The following is a 5,193-nucleotide window of genomic DNA, read 5'->3' on the forward strand; positions in this document are numbered from 1 at the left end:
TGAACAATCTGTTTTTCCTTACCAGCAGCCTTCATGCTATTCTTGTTTTTGCATTCACCATCAACATGCCCAATAATATTACAAGATAAACAGAATTTAGGTGAATTTGGTATATCAACATATTGCCAAAAAATTTTACCTCCTGCAGTGATAGAGATGCGGTCAGGAATATGCTTTGCAAAGTCTATATCTACCAAAACAGCTGCGAAGTGACCATATTCTAGATTTAGGGTTCTTTGATCCACCACAATTGGTGTTCCAAGGATTTTCCCAATAGAAAGTAATGATCTCTCAGTCCATATCTCAATAGGGAGACCAAGAAAACGTACCCAAACAGCTGCATGGGACGTTCTTTGTTTATCAGGATTAAAACCTGGGTACCAATCAATCAACCTCAGAATTTGTTGATTGACAAACCATTTTTCAGCACGAATCTTCTCCTTGTCCAATTCTGAAGATAACATAATAACAAAGAATCCTTTGCTCATAGGTATAAACTTACACCTATTCTTAAGTTTCCATTGATTTTCAAGGATTTTTTGAACCTCAACAAACTTTAAACCTGTAGCATCCAGCCTAGCTATGAAACTATATTGAAAAGTCTTGCACCCTTCCTGATAATAATCATTAGGAACGACAAGAGCTGGCTCACCCTCAACAAGAGTAGGGTTTGGTAACAAGGAAATATCAACTGAAGTTGGATTTAGGGTTTTACGTTCCCTAACTTTTTCAGCAAAAGAAACTGTTTTAGCATGGTTTTGATTTGATCTACTAGGAAGGTTATCTAAAGAATGAATCATCATGAATCAACGTATTGATTCTGATAATCCAAAAACGTAAAACTTGAAACCCTAAACGTGAAAAAACTTGGTTTTCCAAAATCGCCAAAAAGAGTAAAAACCGGACATTCTCTTTCCTCTCAAATAGTACCCTTTCCAAGCGATGGATATGCAAGCATGATAACTTATATGTTGTTCTATATCTCCATGAATCTAGGAACTTTTGCTTGTGTTGTATCATTTGGTCTACGTACCAGAACTGATAACATTCGAGATTATGCAGGATTATACACGAAAGATCCTTTTTTGGCCCTCTCTTTAGCCCTCTGTCTCTTATCCCTAGGAGGTATTCCTCCACTAGCAGGTTTTTTGGGAAAACTCCATCTATTCTGGTGTGGATGGCAGGCAGGCCTATATTTCTTGGTTTCAATAGGACTTCTTACGAGCGTTGTTTCTATCTACTATTATCTAAAAATAATCAAGTTATTAATGACTGGACGAAACCAAGAAATAACCCCTCACGTGCGAAATTATAGAAGATCTCCTTTAAGATCAAACAATTCCATCAAATTGAGTATGATTGTATGTGCGATAGCATCTACTATACCAGGAATATCAATGAACCCAATTATTGCAATTGCTCAGGATACCCTTTTTTAGCTTCTAGGGTCTATTTCTTAGTTCAAGATCCCTCTTACTAACTAGAATCAGAGAATTAGTAGACCTCTTCTGCCCAAAATGGGAATGGGCTGGGGTTATGAACTTATAATCTGATGATGGAGTTGATTCCATGATTATAAGTTCATTCCATACCGGACCAGACCGGAATAGGGTTATGGACATTCTCATTATGAGAAGGGGGCATTCGAGCGTATGTAAATAGATACTATATTTAAATATGGATCCCTGCGTCCTTACATTCCATTTAGGATTAGGAATATGCGTAATCGGGCCTTCTTTTTACATATTTCTCGTTATTTGGGTACCATATTGACTTCTTTGGGCTTCTATTGAATCGAGAAGTAGGTTTGATTGTACATCTTTTTGATGTATCTAAGGTATCATCCGGATAATTCAAATCGAAGCAATTGGATGTCCGACTCGGGCCTATATGACATGACAGATCGATTGAAATACTCCAACACTCCACCCTTGTCATATATTCCCATACATCACACTAGATAGATATCATATTCATGGAATATGATTCACTTTCAAGATGCCTTGAGGGTTTTATGTTCCCTAACTTTTTCAGCAAAAGAAACTGTTTTAGCATGGTTTTGATTTGAGCTACTAGGAAGGTTATCTAAAGAATGAATCATCATGAATCAACGTATTGATTCTGATAATCCAAAAACGTAAAACTTGAAACCCTAAACGTGAAAAAACTTGGTTTTCCAAAATCGCCAAAAAGAGAAAAAAACGGACATTCTCTTTCCTCAAGCAATACCCTTATCTTGTTTTGTCTAAAAGCTCTATATATACGTTGATTCAAGAATATATGAAGGAAGTCAAATTTCACTCTAGAAGAAGGACGAAAGACCAAGCAGAACTAATCCAAATCCTATCAAATTTCATCTATCTTGAATCAAATAGAAAGACAAAACCAACACAAAAAAAAAAGAGTTCATAAAAATATTGAATTTTATATAAGTTAACTCAAAAAAAATCTACACACTTCGTTATAAGTCTGAAATTGATTTATGAAACTAAATTGTAAACTAGATAAACTGATCTTTAACAGAAAAAGTTTGAAAATGTATTGTAATTACAATTAATATGTTCTAATGCAATACGTCTAGTAAATATTGCATTTCTATGTACGTTGATTCAAGAAAATATGAAGGAAGTCAAATTTGACAATAGAAGAAGGATGAAAGACCAATAAGAACTAATCCAAATCCTAACAAATTTCATCTATCTTGAATCAAATAAAAATACAATGCCAACACAAAAAGAAAGAGTTTATAAAAATGTTGAATTTTATATACGTTAACTCAAAAAAGTCTACACACTTCGTTATACATCTGAAATTGATTTCTGAGACTAAATTGTAAACTAGATAAACTCATCTTTAACAGAAAAAGTTTGAAAAATGTATTGTAATCAAAAATAATATGTTCTAAGGCATTACGTCTGGTAAAAATTGCATTTCTATGTACGTTGATTCAAGAAAAAATAAAGGAAGTCAAATTTCACAATAGAAGAAGGATAAAAGCCCAGGCAGAACTAATCCAAATTCCAACAAATTTCATCTATTTGAATCAAATTAAAAGACAAAGCCAATACAAAAATAAAGAGTTCATAAAAATGTTAGATTTTTTATACGTTAACTCAAAAAAGTCTATACACTTCGTTATAAGTCGGAAGTTGATTTCTGAGACTAAATTGTAAACTTGTTAAACTCATCTTTAACAGAAAAAGTTTGAAAAATGTATTGTAATCACAATTAATATGTTCTAAGGCACTAATCCAAATCCTAAAAAAATTCATCTATCTTGAATCAAATATAAAGAAAAAGCCAACACAAAAAAAAGTGTTCATAAAAATGTTGAATTTTGTATACGTTAACTCAAAAAGTCTACACACTTCGTTATAAGTCGGAAATTGATTTCTGAGACTAAATTGTAAACTAGATAAACTCATCTTTAACAGAAAAAGTTTGAAAAATGTATTGTAATTACAATTAATATGTTCTAAGGCAAAACGTCTAGTAAAAATTGCATTTCTATGTACGTTGATTCAAGAAAATATGAAGGAAGTCAAAGTCAAATTTCACGATAGAAAAAGAATGACAGACCAAGAAGAACTAATCCAAATCCTAAAAAATTTCATCTATCTTGAATCAAATAGAAAGACAAAGCCAACACAAAAAGAAAGAGTTCATAAAAATGTTGAGTTTTATATACGTTAACTCAAAAATGTCTACACACTTCGTTATAAATTTGAAATTGATTTCTAAAACTAAATTGTAAACTGGATAAACTCATCTTTAACAGAAAAAGTTTGAAAAATATATTGTAATTACAATTAATATGTTCTAAGGCAATACGTCTAGTAAAAATTGCATTTCTATGTACGTTGATTCCAGAAAATATGAAGGAAGTCAAATTTCACAATATAAGAAGGATGAAAGACCAACCAGAACTAATCCAAATTCTAACAAATTTTATCTATTTGAATCAAATTGAAAGACAAAGCCAACACAAAAAAAAAAGTGTTCATAAAAATGTTGAATTTTATATACGTTAACTCAAAAAGTTTACACACTTCGTTATAAGTCGGAAATTGATTTATGAGACTAAATTGTAAACTAGATAAACTCATCTTTAACAGAAAAAGTTTGAAAAATGTATTGTAATTACAATTAATATGTTCTAAGGCAATACGTCTAGTAAAAATTGCATTTCTATGTACGTTGATTCAAGAAAATATGAAGGAAGTCAAATTTCACGATAGAAAAAGATTGAAAGACCAAGAAGAACTAATCCAAATCCTAACAAATTTCATCTATCTTGAATCAAATAGAAAGACAAAGCCAACACAAAAAGAAAGAGTTCATAAAAATGTTGAGTTTTATATACGTTAACTCAAAAATGTCTACACACTTCGTTATAAATCTGAAATTGATTTCTGAAACTAAATTGTAAACTGGATATACTTATCTTTAACAGAAAAAGTTTGAAAAATGTATTGTAATCACAATTAATATGTTCTTAGGCAGTACGTCTATTAAAAATTGCTTTTCAATGTACGTTGATTCAAGAATATATGAAGGAAGTCAAATTTCATTATAGAAGAAGGACGAAAGACCAAGCAGAACTAATCCAAATCCTACCAAATTTCATCTATCTTGAATCAAATAGAAAGACAAAACCAACACAAAAAGAAAGAGTTCATAAAAATATTGAATTTTATATAAGTTAACTCAAAAAAAATCTACACACTTCGTTATAAGTCTGAAATTGATTTATGAAACTAAATTGTAAACTAGATAAACTCATCTTAAACAGAAAAAATTTGAAAAATGTTTTTTTTTTTTTTTTTTGCTAGGTCAAAATGGTTTATTAAAGCAAAAAAATGTAATTACAAGAATTACAAAATGGGAGGCTCAAGGCCTCCCTACCCCCATAAAACAAAGGGGCAAAAAAATTTTAAAACACATAAAATAATCTCCTAAACACTTAAAAACAACATAAAGAAGAAAACTAGGTAAATTAGAAACGTTTTCGCCCCTTATTTCCAAATCTAAAATTCTTCTTCTTGGGAATGAGACCAGCAATAATTTGAGTCAAATCATAGTCAGCATAAGTCTCTTTGTAATCATCTTCATAATCAGCATAAGTTTCAGCATAGTCACAATTCTCTTCATTTTCATCTGAAGTATAATTACCACCCGAAACAAGCTTAATAT

Source organism: Papaver somniferum, unplaced genomic scaffold (assembly GCF_003573695.1).
Source record: "Papaver somniferum cultivar HN1 unplaced genomic scaffold, ASM357369v1 unplaced-scaffold_36, whole genome shotgun sequence".
NCBI classification, from domain to species: domain Eukaryota; kingdom Viridiplantae; phylum Streptophyta; class Magnoliopsida; order Ranunculales; family Papaveraceae; genus Papaver; species Papaver somniferum.